Source organism: Monodon monoceros, unplaced genomic scaffold, assembly GCF_005190385.1.
Source record: "Monodon monoceros isolate NGI ecotype Baffin Bay Population unplaced genomic scaffold, NGI_Narwhal_1 Super_Scaffold_6, whole genome shotgun sequence".
NCBI classification, from domain to species: Eukaryota; Metazoa; Chordata; class Mammalia; order Artiodactyla; family Monodontidae; genus Monodon; species Monodon monoceros.
Genome location: NW_021703783.1, coordinates 59689250 through 59708553, shown reverse-complemented (window position 1 = coordinate 59708553; position 19304 = coordinate 59689250). Strand labels below are relative to the sequence as shown.

General features: G+C 39.0%; 1 non-coding gene across 1 annotated transcript; it reads right to left on the bottom strand.

The window, feature by feature from the left end:
- Positions 1–14503: 14503 nt before the first annotated feature.
- LOC114886239 lies at positions 14504–14614 on the bottom strand. The gene has a single exon (XR_003791253.1). It is a non-coding gene; the product is annotated as a U6 spliceosomal RNA (small nuclear RNA).
- Positions 14615–19304: the final 4690 nt, after the last annotated feature.

Genomic DNA, 19304 nt, shown 5'->3' with positions numbered 1-19304 from the left:
GACTGTAGCTTAATAGCATAACTTGAAGTGTGATACCTCCTGCCTTGTTCTTCTTTCTCAGAATTTCTTTGGCTATTCCAGATCTTTTGTGGTTCCATATAAATTGTAGGAGTGTTTTTTCTACTCCTGTGAAAAATGCCTTTGGAATCTTGACAGGGATTTCATTGAATATATAGATGGCTTTTGCTAGTACTGACATTTTAACAATATTAATTCTTCTAATCCATGAATACAGGATATCTTTCCATTTTCATTTGTGTCTTCTTCAATTTCTTTCATCAGTGTCTTGTAGTTTTCAGTATGCAATATTTCACCTCCTTACTTAAATTTATTCCTAATTATTTTTTGATGCTTTTGTAAATGGGATCAATTTCTGTATTTCTTTTTCAGAATTTTTTTTGTTTTTGTATAGAAATGCTAACAATTTTTGTATGTTAACTTTGTATCTTACAATTTTGCTGAATCCAGTGATTAGATCTAATAGTTTTTTGGTTGAGCCTTTAAGACTTTCTATACATAAAATCATGTCATCTGCAGAGAAAATTTTAATTCTTATTTTCCAATTCCGATACCTTTTTTATTTCTTTTCCTTGCTTGATTGTTCTAGCTAGGACTTCCAATACTATGTTGAACAAGAGTGGTGAGAGTGGGCACTTGTCTTTGTTCCTGATCTTAGAGGAAAAGCTTTCAACCTTTCACCATTGAGTATGATGTTAGCTGTGGGCATGTCATATCACCTCTATTATGTTGAGATATTTTCCTTCTATGCCTAATATGAATGGAAGAACATTTTCAGAGAAATCTGACATGGCTTTAACAAAAAATGAGGATGAAACAGTTTGAATAATTTCAAATGTAGTTACCTATCATAAAACTAATTTAATCATGTGTATCTTTATTTATTCAATACATATTTATTTAATACTTGCTATATGCCAAAGAACTAGCCTGAAACCCTGAATAAGATTAGTCAGCTATTGCTAACTACTGCTAATTTAGTCAACTATTGGTGCAATAATTCTGCATAAGAAAAATAAACTCGAAATCTCAGTTGCTTAAACAGCATTTATGTAATTTTCTTGATCATAGATCTGCACATCATTAAGGGTTCAACTGGGCTTGAATCCAGGTTGTATTGAGTTCTGGTTTACACCAAGTGTTTTCATTCTGAGACCAGGAGCTACTCATAGTATAAGCTTCCCACAGAGGACTGCAGGAGGGACGAGTGGAAACACACCATGCCTCTCAAGGACAATTCTAGAAACAGTTATGTCTACCTACTTTCCCTTGGCCAAAGAAAAGCATATGGCCAAGTCCAACATCAGTGCAATAAGGAAATAAAATCTGCCTGCTCTAGTGGGAGGGGCTAAAAGGTTACATGGCAAAAGATATGGATATAAAATTTTTTATTCAAGAAGCAACAAAAGAATTAAGAAAAAATAATCCAATCTACCATGAAGGCATGACTGAGTGCTCATGGAGCTCAGGTAAGAGGGAAAAAAATTTTAAACGAATAATTGTTAAGTTCAGTGGGAATTCACTATGTAATTTTAATGGAATTAATATACTGAATATATTTTAGGATGATATTTGCTTGTGAGAACAAGGGGCAGGAAGGTAAGCAGGGAGACCAGTTAGAAGCCATACAGCTAATGATGGTCTGGGCTATGATGAAACCAGAGATGATGAAGAGCAGTGGACAGAGTTAAGGTAACCCTTAGTGGACTTGGTTAGTCATTATTAGATATTGTGGGTGGGGAAGAGGCATGTTTGAAGAACCTCACTTGAGTTTCTGGCTTGAATATCAAAGGAAATGGCGCTGAAATGGGGAAATATGAAAGGGAGAGTGTCATAGTCTTCATGGTGAATCTCTTCAATTCATTCCTTCATTCCTACAATTGATTAATCTAAGCCAGTAGTCCTAAACAAGGCATGCTCTTCTCCGACCCCTCGCCCCCCACTGCCCCAGGGTGGGGGGTCTTAGAAAAATGTGAGGTTGGGGAAGTTTGGGCTTTTCCTACTGACTGAGAAGTGTTACTAGTGTTTTTCATTCAGCATTCCAGAATGGTAAACACCCTGAGATGCATGGGTCAGGCTCACAAAACAAAGATTTGAATTGTCCTGTCCTGCCTGAAGCACCAATACACCCTGTTGAGAAACCCTGGCCTAGGCCTCTTATGATAATCCCATTCCATGCACTAATAATTGGGTTAGGAATAGGCCTGGGGCTCTGTCCCGACCAGCTTTATATGAGGAGAAATGTTCTAGAGACTTGCCATGAAAGGTTCCTTCCCCATAGGAAAGAGACAAGGAAGAAACGGTCTTTTTTCCCTCTGAACACTGTTTGGATGTGATGCCTAGAACTTCTGCGGACATCTTATGAACAAGAGGGAGGCCAATCTGAGGGCAGAGCCAGTGAGGATGAAAGAACAAAACTGTGAAAGGAAATAGGACAGTGGCAACTTCTCTGAGCTGCTGAATCAAACAATCCCAGTTCCCCACCCTCAATCATGATGTTAGATAATACATCTCCTTATAGCTTAAGTCAGCTTGAGCTGGATGTTTTTTTTTACTTGAGTAAGAAAGCATCCTAAATGACAGAGGAAGGAAACAGGTTTAGCAGTCAAAAAAATTGAGTCCCATTTTGTGAGAGAGCGGGATATGTGAGTCCAGACCTTTCAGTATGTGGGTTTGGAGTATATAAGCAGGACTGGATCTACCCTTGATATCAACACTGGAAGACTACATGTAATGAGTGTATATATATATATACATATATATATGTGTGTGTGTGTGTGTGTATATATATATATACACATATATGTGTGTATGTATGTGTGTATATATATATATATATATATATATATATATATATATATATATAAATAAATAAAATTGAAAGTGCAGCAAACCAGACCTTCATAGTTTATACCATTAAAGATGGCAAACCTAAGATCACTGGGCATTTTGATGAATTATTCTGGCCTTTTCCTACAGTGTAGGCAAGATAATTACTCATCTCAAAGTCATGAAGCCATACACTTATTTATGTCTTCTGGTTGTTCCATGGATACTTGGTTGCTTCTCCCCAACTAAATCATAATCTGCTAAAATTATTTATTCCATATCCACCACAGTACCAAATACAATGCAAGGCACTCAACAGGTACTAAACAAGTGTTCAATGAATTAAAATTGTTCAAAACATCTGTTGCATTTTTATAGTTGTTAGATAAAGAATAATTTCGTGGACTACATCATGTACCTTTACCCAAAGGCTACAAATTGGAGACCAACAGGTATGTAATTGTGTGGCTTAATGTTTCAAAAAGTTTGAATTATGTAGTCACCAATATTTAAAAATTGGGAGATTTCACATTAAAATCTGGGAGTTTGGCTTCAATTGATGATCTGACAACAGTGGTCCCATTTTCCTTCCTATCAATGAACTAGAGCTGAGAAAAGGGCACTGCCCACCATCCCCCATTTCCAATAGCCAAGTTCACTCACATTTGAGTTAGTGCCCCTTACTTAATCTCTCTGGCATCAGGGCTTACTTCTGTACTATCAATGGGTTGAATCAAGTGATCTTTCTAACACTGTGTGCATCTAAAAGGCTGTTTTTACAATAATACAGTAAATTAGTGAAAATCAGATTGTTTTTCCCTTCCTGTCCATCTCTCCTGAGTATTTAGCCACAATACTGTCTGTCCCTAGTTTTAGCCTACATGTACTGCCTGATGAAAATAGAAGAGTCAGAATTGTTCTAGGCAGCCTCCATATGGTTTGGTTAAAGATAAAGCTACATTTTTCCCTGTTTACCACAAGAGAGCGCCTTCCATTAGTAAGGTGAAAATCTAATAAACCGGGTAAAAGCCAGACAATGCTCTCTACTGAAATGACTCAACCAGCAAGAAGACAAACAGACTCGTCCCTCCATCTTAATACTGAAAGAAAGAGAAATAGCTTTAAAATATATTTTTTTACCTGTGTGTTGATCCATTCAAAACAAAAATTTAATTACTTATAAGTCAAAATAAATGCAATAATATTTATTATTAGATTAATAATAGATAGCTCAACTGGATACTGTGAACTTTATTTATGACCCCCTATTTTCTTTTTCGATGAAGGAGTATTACCAATTTTCAATCCCATTGAGATACTCTAAGAACGCATTTTCCAGCTCTTGTGCCATCCTGCTGCTCTATTCACTCTGTCACACTAACAGTCCTCCCTCATTTAATCCATTTGAAAGACACACAAAGAGGTGAGACGTCAGGATTTCAGCTTATTTTCCCTTCTCACCTAAGGTTTACTAAAATAAAATGAAGCCATAGTCAATAGGTATATTAAGCAGAACTGTAAATTTTTGTACAGGGGTACCTAGGGCTACCCTCTTCCTAACTCTGGAAACCATGTATCTGAAAGCCTCTTCTGCAAAGCACTGTATTTAAAGGCTTTGTACTGACACCTAGTAGATGATACTAATGTAAAAAAGCAAGATTTGGTGTTTCTAATTGCAGAGAAAATAGGAAGCCAACACTCCCGAGAGCAATGAGTTAGACAAATACCCTTCAGGTCATTTATGTCAACCAAGGCAAAAAAAATGTAGGGAAGGAGAAATGTAAATCAGTTGCTCAGATGGTCATGGAAACACTGTGACTGTTAAGGTTAGCCTATAATAAGGATGAAAAACGAGATCACCACTCCATTTGTCTTCAAAAATGTCTTTTGCTCTCTTGAACATATAATACCCTGATGCTTTTACTGCACAAATACAATGCACTCTTTTTTATCCTCACTCAACAATGTGCTTAAACAGAGTGCGCAGTTAGACAAGCAGCAATAAGTAGTAATAGAGAGAATGATCTTTTATTCATTCAAAATGTTAAAGAAACGATGACTAGGTATTAAGATTATATTGACTTGAAAATTATTTTCAGCTATGAAAGAATGTATTTAAAATAGAGAGTGCATTTAAAAGTTTTCAAATGTTATTATACCAAGGAGCGATTATACAAAACAAGTCTCAACTTCCATATACAAAGAGAGATACCTTTTACTAAGATATTTGGAAAAGATGCTTTAGCTTCTACATTGTCTAAACACTGCAGCTAGTATGTGATGTGATTCATGAGCATAACATTATCCGGAATAAGCCTTCATTCACTATTCTGTATTCCACTTATGCCCTCCCTCGAAGAGACAATAGAATGTCCAATAAAGCTTGAATCAATAGAATAAGACAAACTAGCACTGGTGAAATGCCTGCTTGTCATTGTCTCAGACATAGATTTAATGCTTCAGAATGCTTACTTTATCTACATTTTGATAAATTCCTTTCACAGTCATATTTTCTACCATCTTGGGCTAGTTCTGCATGTTTTTTAAGCTTTAAGAATAGAATTTGAAGCCTATTATTCCAAATTGATTATTTTAATCTTTTCTACGTGTATTGGAAGAATATAAGTACCTACTCTGAGTAAAAATAAAGTATATATTACTGATGTAATCTAGAATATAGGAATGGAGTCCATTATTATATAACTTTATTCTGGAGCGATGTAAGTGTTCAAATTAAAAATTTGTCCTATGAATTCTTTGGTTTAGAAATTTCTAAATGTGAAATTGAATGATTTAATGATATTAAATGTAGATAAGAGACAACAATTTAAAAATTCTTAGGGAGCAGGTTCAAAACCAGGGTTATATAATTATAAGAAGATAGAGAACAAACCCATAACTGTTAAGGTCTTCTGGATTAATAAATATATGATATAAGTCAAATACTTAAGAGCTTTCAACCTTATTTTAAAAATAAAATATGGTGGGGCTTCCCTGGTGGTGCAGTGGTTGAGAGTCCGCCTGCCGATGCAGGGGACACGGGTTCGTGCCCTGGTCCGGGAAGATCCCACATGCCGCGGAGCAGCTGGGCCCGTGAGCCATGGCCACCGAGCCTGCGCGTCCAAAGCCTGTGCTCTGCAACGGGAGAGACCACAACAGTGACAGGCCCACGTACCGAAAAAAAATAAATAAATAAACTATGGTGAAACATTTAAACTTATTCAGAGAATTCCCTGTGTTGGCTACTTAATACTTTTATCTCTTCACACATTCATTCATTCATTCAATGTTTATTGAACCCTTACTGAATGCTAGGACCTGATAGAAGTTTAAAAAATACTAATTGAATGACATTTTCCATAATCATAAAGTGTATACACACACACACACACACACACACACACACACTGTTCTTATGTTCCTGTATCTGTTCATAAAAAATATAAAACATGTATTGATCTAATTAGCCAGCAGTGGAAGTGAGCAGGATAACAGTGTATGGCTTAGCACTTTCGCTACCTAGAGAGAAAGCTTTGGAGCTGCTATCTCCCTGGGGGAGACGCTGTCACATAAGCCTTTCTGGGAGGGATTAAGAAAGCCAGAGCAGCTGGGACCCATTTTCAAATATAAAACTGGCAAGAAAGGCTTTATGTGAATTACTAAAATGCTAAGTTCAAATAAGCTGGAAGAGCCTAAGAATGGGCTGTCTTGGCGTTAAAACCAAAGAAAATTGATTAGATCACAAAATAGGCAGGTTTAACTTCTGATTCTGTAAGCCTAGGAAAACGAAAAACAACGATCTGCACCCTTATTTATCAGTCTTCTTGCATATTATAGTCAGAAGATGATAAGAATTGAAGGTTATATAAGAAATGTAACAGGCTGAACTAAAATAATCAATACTACGATTTGGGTTAAAATCTTTCACTTTCCAAAATTTTAGATAACTTTTGGTATATCCCATTTTTGAAATTTAAAAGATGAGGAGCTTTTTGCTAAGACAAGGTAGCACTTGCCACTTTCTATTCCTTTGTCATCTCCTCCGGGGAGTAGCCCTTCACTGGTTAAGTGGTACTTTTTCTTGAGCATCTTTATACACAAGAAGAGTTTAATGTCAACTTAAAATAGGTTTTTATGTTATATTCTTAGATATTAAAGTATTTTGGCCCTTTGTTTCAATTTGAATTATAGTTAAATGAGATGTAAGAGTCCTGGGAGTTTAGAGTGGGGTCAAATTAAAGTGAAAATAATGAGACAATCCTATTATACTTCCTGTCTCTCTATAATCGAGTGACGATAGTGATGATTATTAGGTTTCTAGATATTTGGAAACACAGCACCTATGAAACAGCACTTTGATGTTCCTGAAGGGTCAATTTCCTAAAACAAATATAGAAACCCAGCAAATATCACATGCACTTTCCACCATCACATTACAGAAGTGTATCGAATTAGTAAAAATAAAGAGAAACAGTACACTACTTAATAGTTGATAGCCAGAAATGTTTGTTCATGAATGCTTTGCTGATTTTTGTTATATACAGCCTCTTACTGAGCCTGGCTCGAGATTCCACATGGTATGAATCACCATAGAACTACAGGTACCATTTAAATGTCACAACTTCAGGTTCTGAATAAAAAGCCATTTCTAAATTACACACTTTTCAGTTACTTAGAGAAATTATCATTCCAATGTTTTTTGATGGTAGTAACATGTAATTCTCATATTCTCTAAATTTTTCTTCTGCTAAGAAACCAAAGAAACATTCCCAATCGTGAAGGAAGTGGAATTATTGGTGTTGGGGGGGGGTTCTAGAAAACCTACTCTTTCATCTTTTCCCCTATCGGTTCTGATGAACTAGAAAAACAATTAAGGGAGACTAAATGAGGATTAAAAAAAACTACTGAATGGATTTAGCACTCTCTGGTATTGGCTACATTAGAGTACTAGTAAAGCTCCCTAATACTTGTCCCACTCTTTCCCCTAATTCAGACCTTGAAGTCTATCTTGGGAAAGGTTGAAACTACTGAGCTCTCTTAGCCAAACACCCATGTGGAGCATCATGGACTATAATATCCCCTGTGGCAAGTCAGAGACAGGGATGCATGGTGACTTCACCCACTGGTTACCATGAGCCAACGAATGACTTCCTGACCCCATCTCACCAATCAATATGTCATACAGAAAGAAATCAGCGAGTGACATAGAGAAAATCAGGACATTTTCCCTTCAATACTGCCCTCCTTTCAGGGTTTAGGGTGCAGGCTTCTCAAGAAAATCAAAGATGACTAAGTATTCCCCCCAAAGCTGATTTTGTGAAAATTTATCATAATGCTTTCATGTTACTTGTGTTCTTAAAAAGAAAAAGAAATTCTATTGTTTTGCCACAGTACTTTCCAAACTTAATAGATTACACAAGATCATTTGGCCATTTTCTCTCTTCCACAGTGAAAGTCACTAACAATTATAATGATAGCATGAGCCATCTGTCCTATTGACTTGATAGAAAGTCATCATAGGATGTGCAAATTTTATCATGTATATCACTTCAGGTGTGCATCTGAGCATTTGTCTGGTGAGAACCCTTGTTTGTTTAATGGCAGCTGAGGTGATCCTGAGGAATACCGGCCTACATAGAAACACTGGAGGAAGCTTTCTTCCAAGGTTCCTTCGCACATGGATTCACCCGCCACATGCCAGTCAGTGTTCAAAGCACTGGAGCAACAGGCAAGGCCCTGTTCTCACAGCCTTTCATTCTGGAAGGTGGTTATAGTCAATAAGCAAAAGAAATACATAAGCAAGATAAGTTTATGTAGTGATGAGTATAGTGCAAAACACTAAATCCACTTGATGTAATAGCAGAAATCAACTGGAGACAGGATAAGGGGAGGAATTTGGAGTAAGTAACCAAGAAAGGCTCTCTAAGGAGAAACCATTTGGGCTGAGAACTAAATTGAAAGGAGCCAGCCAGACCCGAAAGGGAGCACATTAAAGGTCCTAAGATACCAAGGTCTAGAAATGAGAAGCTACAGTTTCAAAGACCAGCCTATTTTATTCCAAGAAAATTGCTCTATAAGATGTTACCATACAGTGAAACAGCTTACTGCTTTGTAAATAACACATGGTAAACCCGTGGGAAATGGCAGACAACTAATGATGAATCCTGTGGTGCTGATCTGTGATGAGGGATGAATGAGTGAACACATACCCACTGCCTACTAAATACCAGACTCTGATAATGGTTGTTTTATACTCTGTTCCCTGTGAACAAATACATCCATCGTTCATTCAGCGAATTTGTATCGAGTCCTCTGTGTGCCAGGCACTGTACATGGCATTTGATTCAATTGTGAACCTGACACAGTACTCCCAACAGGGCACTTGCACTCGACTGAGGGAAGCTGGCAATTAAACAAGCAATTGTGATATACCTTGATCAGTGCCATCAAATGAGTAAAACAGGTACTACAGGTGCACAGAGAGCTGCTCTTAGGCTACTTGGGGAAGAGGGTCAAGAAAGTCTTCCTAGATGAAGTGACAAACAAGGTTTTACAGATGTCCTGGATATAGCCCAGCCGGGTGCCTAGAGAACAAAAGAGGTTAGGGAATTATAAGTTCTTCTCCAGGTCTGGAGCCATAGAAGGTAAGAAAAATTGTTAAGAGATAAGACTGTAGGATCAGCAGTGGCAGATCAAACAGAGCCCTATATGCTGAGCTAAGGCTTTATGTGGAGGCAAGAGGGAACCACTAAAGAGCTTTAAGCAGGGGATTGACACGACAGACTTGTGAGTTTAAAAACAAAAATCTCTCTAGCTTCAATGTGGAGATTCCAAGCTGGGGAGGAAGAAAAGCAGGTTGAACACAAAGTGAACATAACCCATTCAAGTAGTATGCTATGAAAACTTGAAAGCCTCCATTGAGCTGGATTTCTGCTTAAATCTCACAGTGCATTGCTTTAAATGAGCTTAATCCCTACTTATAAACTTCGCTCACATTTTTAATTCTCAGGTGGTGAATTTAATCACTTGAGGTTGCGCTGTATTACCAACTTCATGTATTTTGAAATGTGCATTTTTCACTGAGTCAGCACGGCCATATCGTTTAGCTCAGGAAAACGTGTCAGTCCTTATGCCCCTCAAAACTTCCATTAATACGCATGGCATCAGATTTTTCTAGGTGATGTAAAATTAAATCATGACTCTTTGCAATGTATTCTTTTTTTTTTTTTGCGGTACGCGGGCCTCTCACTGTTGTGGCCTCTCCTGTTGCAGAGCACAGGCTCCAGATGTGCAGGCTCAGTGACCATGGCTCACAGGCCCAGCCACTCTGCGGCATGTGGGATCCTCCCGGACCAGGGCACAAACCCGTGTCCCCTGCATCGGCAGGCGGACTCTCAACCACTGCGCCAGCAGGGAAGCCCTTTGCAATGTATTCCAATCAGCAACTCCATTAATTGTTTTCAAACGGTAATCAACTTGGCTCCAAATGAACAGTTTCATATTCAGCTTGCTCCATGAATTCTATGAATGCATTTACCATTACAAGTTATAATTATATTACTTTCAGAAGTCATTTACAGCAATTGAACAAACTAAGAAAAATGCTAAAAATCTCATGTGACAGTGCAATTAAACAATATAAACTGCAAGACTCTACTTCATATTACAAAATTTAGTTATGATGTATTTTCTGAGAAACAGTATTTTTGGAACAAATATAGACATTGTTCAGGTTAAGACTTTATGACTTTAAATTACGGAGCACCAAGCAAAATGATCAGATAACACACTATATTTTGTTATATGTAAATCAAATACACCTCCAACAGAAAGAAATCTTCTCTTTTAATAGGGAGGCAGGTAGAAATGTCTACAACAGAAAGACTGCTTGGGAAAAGCTAATTATAATTTTACAGCACCTGCTATGTGCCAGGCACTGCTCTACGGACTTTATGTATTTTGACCTATGTCATCTCTTTCATCTGAATAGATAGAAGAACACATCTTCCTCAAATCAGAATCCTTCAATTTCAGGTAGTTAGGTAGTTTATAAAAGAGACCACAACATTATTTCAATTATCCACTGCTACATAACACACCACCCCCAAACTTTAGGAGCTTAAAAGAGCAACCACCGTTCATTATCTTTCATGATTCTGTGTGCTGACCAGGCAGTTCTGCCGCTGTGGGGATGGCTGGGGCACTGGGTCAGCTGGAAGGTCTACAGTGGCCTTGCTCACATGGCAGGGAGTTGCTGCTGGCTGCTTGCTGGGAGCTCAGATAGGAGTGTTGGCCAGAGGCCTTGATTCTTCTCTATGGAGGCCTCTCTACATGTTTGCTTAGACTTCCTCACAGTATAGAAATTGTGTTTCAGGAAAGGGAATTCAAAGAGCGAGCATTCCAAGAATAGAAACCCGCCATGCAAAACTTTGGGGGTAGGTAGTATAATGCCCTGTACAAAGATACCCACGTTCTAATCCTCAAAAACTGTGAATATGTTATCTTACATGGCAAAAGAGACTGCGCAGATGTGATTAAGTTAAGGTGAGATGGAAGATTAGCCTGGGTTATCCATATGGTCCTAATGTAATCACAAGAGTCCTTATAAGAAGGAGGCAAGAGTAAGGGAAATTTGATAATGTTATACTGATGGCTTTGAAAATGGAGGAAGGGGCCACAAGCCAAGGAATGCAGGGGGCCTCTAGTGCTGGACAAGGCAAGGAAATCGATTCTCCCCTAGAGCCTCCAGAAGGAATGTGGTCCTGCTGACACCTTGATTTTTGGCTCAGTGAGACTTCTGACCTACAAAATTATAAGATAGTAAGTCTGTTTTAAGCCAGTAAATTTGTGTAATTTGTTAAAAAATCAATAGGAAACAAATACGTTTGTCAAGCCTCTGTTATTATTCCCTTTGTTAATATCCTGTGGCTAAAGCCCAGAGTCACTGGACTCAATTCATGGAGGCATGATTCATTTTAACAGTCCACTACAAAGTAACAATCCAACACAAATACCGTTGCCTTCCAAATATTTTCTTTATTTTTTTTCCTCTTGCTTTACTGTTTTAAATTTTAAACACAGATAAAACTCCAAGTCATCACATAAAATGACACAGTCAAAGTCATTCAATCATTATACTTTCATTGTTTATTTTGAATCCTCTATTTAAAGGCAAGAATATGTCATACAACAGGGACTGCAGATATAATAGCGTCCTAAGTGAACTGGTATGATTCTTTCTTCCTTTTTTTAACTGGTATGATTCTGAATCCTCATGAACTTGTTCTTGAAATGAATGTGTGTAGATGGGTCCACAGATGCCTGAGACCAAGTGTACAACTGGGAGTCAATGTCCCATTCTGCAAGTCAATGTCCATGTAGGATACAAAATTTACTAAGGGATAATTAACAAAAAGGTGCTAAGTTCCAAATATTTTCTGATTTAGTTTTCTGTTGCTACTGTAACAAAGTACCACAGACTTGGTGACTTTGCGCAACACAACTTTATTATCTCAGTTTCTGTAGGGCGTAAGTCTCACATGGGGTTTGCCAAGCTAAAATCAAGGTGTTGGCAGGGCTGCACTCCTTACCTAGAGGTCTGGAGAAGAATCCAGTTCCGAGCTCATTCTTGTTGTTGGCCGGGTTCAGTTCCTTGGGGTTGTAAGACTAAGGTCCCCATTTCCCTACAGGCTGTCAACCAGGGGTGGTCCTTAGCTCTTCAGTCCTCACATGTGACCCCTTGGATCTCAGAATGACTGACAGTACATAGAATCCTTCTCACACTTGGCATTCTCTGGCTTTTCCTTCTGCTGCATCTTCCTCTAGCTGGAGAAAGTTCTCTGCTTTTAAGGGATCATGTGATTAGACTGGGTCCACCCATGATCATCTCCCTCTCTTAATATCTATAACCTGAATTACCTCTGCAAAGCTCTTTTTGCCATGTAACATAACATATTCACAGGTTCCAGAGATTAGGGCACAGACGTCTTCAGGGTCATTATTCTGCCTACCACAGTTCTCAGCAACCAGAATCTTCACAGCAAAGAGAAGTTAGAAATTCAGCACTGATCTAGTCTGTGCTGTCTAGGAATAAGCCCTCAAAGGCACAATTAGCGCAGACAAACTCATCATTCTGTTCGCTGGCTCCGACAGCATCTCCAGGAGACAGTTTATGTGAGATGTTACTCCTCCAAAATTAGTCACAGTTGGGTATTTCATAACCAGCTCTGCTCCATCGTTAAAGGCCAAGGCTTCTCAGAAGAGCGACAATCCTTTTTTTTGCAGTAACCTCATAAACTGCCCTCCATGACAACTCAAAAACCAACTGATTAAAAATGATCTCACGACATCATATGGTGGACTATGTACCGATGGTTGCATCTTCACACCCCTCTTTACTCTCCAAGGATTTTGGACCTTTTGTTCAGTATTCTGAATCTACTAATGGCTTCTTTATTGATAAAAGCAATGTAATTAGAGCATCTGGGGTGAATGTGGTTATCCTATGTCATAAACATCAGAAATGCCTCTTACTTATAGATACATAGAATGTCTCTTACATACAAAGAGGGATAGGTAGGTAGAGGCAATAACTACACTTTCAAAAATCCAAACACCTACTGATTCATCTCAAAATATTAATTTTTTAAATACTGTATTGGATATTTAAGGACAATCTTGAAAAACAAAGCCATAAGAATTAAGCTAAGGAATGCTGAGATAGCCCAAGTTAGTGAGGAGAGTTTTAGCCTAACATTTTTATTAATTGTTATTCAACTAGAAGAGAAATATATGACTGAGCTGGTGGAAGGAAAGGACACTTTATACTCACTTCTTATCCATGATACAAAGTTAAATTCTGTTCCTCCAGGGAAAATTTCAGGGCGCTGTCCCTGCCACCACCAGTGATAGAGATGGCTTGGGAAATATTAGAACCACCTAGGAAGAAGTAAGTTTAGAAGTTTTTAGTCTAACTTTATACAGTGAGGTGGGAGGGAGCCTCCTTCTGGTCAACTAAATAGAAGAGAACTTTGTTTTGCTCAGAAAGTTCTTCTTTCCCTATTTTACAGCTGAAATTGCAACCAGCTTCTCTTATTGAAAAAGTTTCTGCAGTATTAATACAAGAAAAGCAAAGAAAATGATCACTCTGTACTACCTCAGCAGAAATGTGCCCAAACATACGTGCACTTCAAAGTAAAGGAAGTTCTGCACTATTTCAATTACTAGATAATCATTTTACACAACAGTCAAATTCCAAAGAAAACACAGCCTACACATATGTTCTCAAATTATGAGTAGATTTAGGACAAATCTTATAAGCTAAATAACTTGAAAGTGATTTTTTTTCCCCCACTAGCTATCTATTTTACATTTGGTAGTGTATATATGTCCATGCCATTCTCTCACTTCGTCCCAGCTTACCCTTCCCCCTCCTTGTGTCCTCAAGTCCAGTCTCTATGTCTGCATCTTTATTCCTGTCCTGCCCTTAGGTTCTTCAGAACCTTTTTTTTTTTTGAGATTCCATATATATGTGTTAGCATATGGTATTTGTTTTTCTCTTTCTGACTTGAAAGTAAATATTTTAAATGACCTTTTCTCTTATTAAAATATTCATTAATTTAATGTAGCCTAGATGTAGACTTCTAATATATTTTTTAAAAATATGGACTGCTTCACAAATTTGCATGTCATCCTTGCACAAGGGCCATGCTAATCTTCAGTGTAAAATATATTCCAATCTCAGTATATGTGCTGACAAAGCGAGCACTAGACTTCTAATATTTATTATAATAAATGTACTGTAGGAGCATAAATCCCGGTTCATATATTTTAATTTACAAATATATCAATTTGATTGATGAAGTCATTTTTCTGTCCAATCACATTAAATTACATCCATAGCCAAATCTCTGAAGTAAATTATGAACTCATTCAGGAAACAGCCTGCCAAGAGAGTATTTAGCACACAGTAGGCAGTCGAAGAATACTGAAAATAATAAACATATATTCTATCAAGGTGTACATAGTATAGATTTTCAACCACATGTAAACTCTCCAATTGAAATGTTAACAACAGTCATTAGTCCCTCATCCAACACACCCGAGAGTTGCTTTCCCTTCCATTAATTGAAATGCATGCTGGAGACAGACATTAATGAATAATAACCTAGCTTACTATGAAAGTAAAGCAATGCTACCACCAATGTACTCCGAGACCGTATAATAATGATTTTAGAGTCACTACATTCCTTGTTCCCTCAGTTTATGCTGATATTGAATTGCCTGTCGTAATGTAGAAATAATCACTTGTCAAGAATAATCAGGGAGGGTGAGGTTCAGATGAGTCCTTTCCCACAATCTGGGAAGGCTTCCTAAATTCTCATTCACGGATATTGAATGGTGGGGGGAGGGTCCCTTACTAGATACTGTGCTAGGCATTGGGTATACAGAAGTGAAGAGATGCGGTTCCTGCCCTCAAGAAGCTTATAATCTAGTAGACAGAAGTTTAAGCTCATACGTGCAACAAAGTATTATACGAAGTGCTGAGGGAGAAAGAATGAAAACACAAATGAGGAAGTTGTCGGTTCAGAGTTAGGTCTATGGGAGAAAACCTGGAAAAAGTGCTCCCATCATACCTGAGCACATTAGTTCCCTGCTATAAAAGGCATCTGAATGTCTCCACCTTCCTGTGAGAGCTGTAGGAAATGTTAAAGAAAATTAAATACAGGAAAAGAAGGCCTGAGACAACTTGATAAGGACTCAAGATCAAAGCATGGCTTGCCACAGGACATATATAGGACAACAGGCATAAATTTTCAAAAGCCAAAAGCAAATAGAAGAATCTAAGTTCCTACGGGGTGCTGCACGTGGGCACCGCTATGCACACGTGATATCCTGCCTTATACTGTAGATATATTTTCACTTTGGTTTTCATTCACCAGCCTTGGAAATAATCAAGGGTTGGGGAGCTGACTTACCAGGGCCAAAGCACCCCCCCACAATTTTCCCCAGCCAGTATTCTGAAAAGATTTGCATGTCCTATAGAAAAAGGATTCCTGGACGTATGTTTCAAAGTCCCAAATTATCTGAGTTCAAGGGCCCAGTGAGCTCCCTGTCCCACTCCCACCTCCCAGAAGGCTACCCCCAGCCAGCTCTGACCACTAGCACGTGGACATATCATCCCCAGCAAGTATTATGTCTCATACTTCTTGCTTGGTATCCTCCTTAGCTCCTGCCACAGTGTCCTGCAAGTAGCTCATTAGATGATTGATAATAATGATGATAACAAACACAGAAACTCTCCAAAGATGACCAGAATGGTAAAATCACAAGATTTTTCCATGTGCTAGAAGTTCTGTGAAAAGTGTGGTTGGTGGACAGGATAGCCTATTAAATGCGTTCTATTTATTTTCTATTCCCATTCTCTCTTCCCGACAGCATTGCAGATGATAGCGGGTAGGCTGACATATGTGTTCTTTATTTACGCTGCCCATGAAGAAACACGGAGGCTCCTGCTGGTGCCAAATAAGGCATTTTATCTGCTTAACATAAGTCACCATATGGAGCAGGTTCTACCTGAGGCCTGCCTGAGTGAAGTCCAAGTCATCGTGAGACCTTATGTCCAACTTATCTAGGGTTCTGATTTACCAAGGAATGTCTCAAGGAGCTGCCACAGATGCCAGACCTGTGTTAGTAGAACGAGACACAAGAGCCCTAAGCTGTGTCCAATAAGCAGAGGGAAGTCTTTGATCTCCCTGGGCAGCCACACTTCTGTTGCTCGCATCCCCTTCTGAACCCATAAACCTCCTATTTGTTGCAAGAGCATTTATTTGGAAAATTAAGGGACAAAGGGCTCATTTGCTTTAATAAAAGCTAAGAACAAGCTCACTAACTGATGGGAAGTTTTATTTGACTCCTGGGTCAGTGGTTTAATTTTACATATGTTCTCATAAATGTAACTGCAGTGTTTTGTGCAAGGATCATCTTGTAAACTAAATGTGCTGGCAGAGGAAAATCCACTTGTGGCACCCAAGACATTAGGGGAATTGGCAGCCATGGAAAACACCTGAAAAGCTTTCCTCCCTAGCCTCACAGATATCCACCAGAAAAGGAATGCTCTTGCTCCAACACTCTCCTTGCAAGTGGTGAGCTCTTCTGCCAACTGACCACCTCCTGGGTAAATTTTAATATCAGCAAGGAGAAGCTGGAAGTAACACCAGCACTTATCTCAGTGCTGTTGTTTTGAAGAAAAATATTATATGACTTAGTAATCAGGCTCTCATGTCTCTAACACATTCCTAAACAATGGCAAATGAAGGTAAAACAAATTAAATGGAGAAATTCTTGGGTGTGTGCGTGTGCGTGCACGCACATGAGCACATGCGTGGGTTCACACGCTTTGTTTTCAAGTAGCCAAGACTTACATATTAAAATATACTTACGGGGGACTTCCCTGGTGGCACAGTGGTTAAGAATCCGCCTGCCAATGCAGGGGACACAGGTTCGAGCCCTGGTTCGGGAAGATCCCACATGCCGCAGAACAACTAAGCCTGTGTGCCACAGCTACTGAGCCTGCGCTCTAGAGCACGCGTGCCACAACTGCTGAGCCCGCGTGCCTAGAGCCCGTGCTCCACAACAAGAGAAGCCACCGCAATGAGAAGCCCACGCACTGCAACGAAGAGTAGCCCCCACTCGCCACAACTAGAGAAAGAGCAGCGATGAAGACCCAACGCAGCCCAATAAATAAATAAATAAATTAATTAAAAAAATAATAAAATATACTTATGAGAACTTTAGAGCCTTGTATGTTTGCCTCAACCTTACCAGGGACAGAAAATCCAACAGTGCAGACAATCCCCATCTGAAGTAAATGTTGGTGGTGTCATGAAATTGACTCAAGACAGTCTCTTCATTTTTTGTAAGCAATCCTGACACTGGGGTTCCCTAATGTGGTGATCAAAGGGTTACAATAAGACTCAATGGCTGAAGCTACCAATTGTGATTAGGACCTACCAGATGACATTGTAATACGTATATTATCTTTAACCCCTTTCCCATACTGCTGAAATCTTACAGGACATAAATTGTTATCCCTGTTTTACAGATCAGGAAATTGAACCTCAGAAAACCTAAAAAGTGGAAAAAAATGATACATGAACTTAAATTAGTCTGACTCCATGGTCAAGCTTTTTCTACATACACATAGCCACTGACTTTATATACCTCTAGGACTACAGCCAGCCACCCAACCTTATTTCCAAGAAACCTGCTTTTCCAGGCGGTTAAAACTCTTGAGAGACACGTGCTATACTTATACTTCCCAGCTAGAAGTAGACGTAGTCATTTACCCAGTCTGCTGAGCTAGGACGAGAGGGCATCCCTCCTCCCACCTGAGATATCAAGGTTTACGGAACATCAGCCACTCCTACAAAAAATCTGAGGTTTATCACGTAGTCAATCATTCATTCAATAAATATTTACTGAGGGACTGCTCCATGCCAGGCACTGTATAATGTGCTGGACTTAATGAGCACAAGATAGCGCCCACCCTCAATACACTCACAGTATTAGGGAGACAGGCTAGCAAAAGAGAGATTGCTATGCAAAGTGATAAAAGCTACTACTGGAACAAGCAAGAGATTATTGGACACAGGGCAAGGACAACCACTTGTCATGGAGTGTTTAGAACAATTTCCAGAAGAAAAATAGCATCCAGGCAGAGTCCTAAAGAACAAATTATGGTGAGCCTGGCCATTGAAGGGAGGTGGTTACGAGTTTTCCAGGCAGAAAGGATAGGATGTACACGGACCTAAAAGTGAGAGACAGCCTGCATGTCCCCAGACCTGCAAGCTCTCCCATGTACGTGGGGGGGGAAAGGCGAGAAAATAATGACACTGGACAAGTAAAAACAGGACAGATCGTGAAGGTCCTGGTGAGAAATGTTAGGACTTCATCCGGGAGGGGACAGTTTCCCTAAACAGACAGTTATAATTTAGATCCCTTAGCCATCCAAGTAGAGTCTCAGGGAGCTAAGGACATTGCTCATCTGACCCATCTTGGGAGCAAAACACTACACTTGTAAGGTTTGTCCCCATGTGCTCCTCACTCAGCCCTAAAGAGTGATTGTGGTGTTTTTCCCACATGCAGTGATGTGATTTTCTAGCAGTCTCATGAATATTCATGACAGAACTAAGGGGACCAAAGCAGGAGAAGGCTGGCTGCTGCCAAAGAGGTTGTCATTCATTCACTGGTCCATTCACTTGTTTGGTCATTCATTTAATCCAGGCCATACAACAATAATGATTTAAATCGGGTTGGCAGTCTGCGCCTGTTAAGTCAAATGTGACCTACCACCCGTTTTTGTAAATAAAGCTTTATTGGAACATAGCTGTATGTGTTCATTTATGTATTGCCTGTGACTGCTTTCATACTACAAGAGCAGAGGTGAGTTGTTGTAA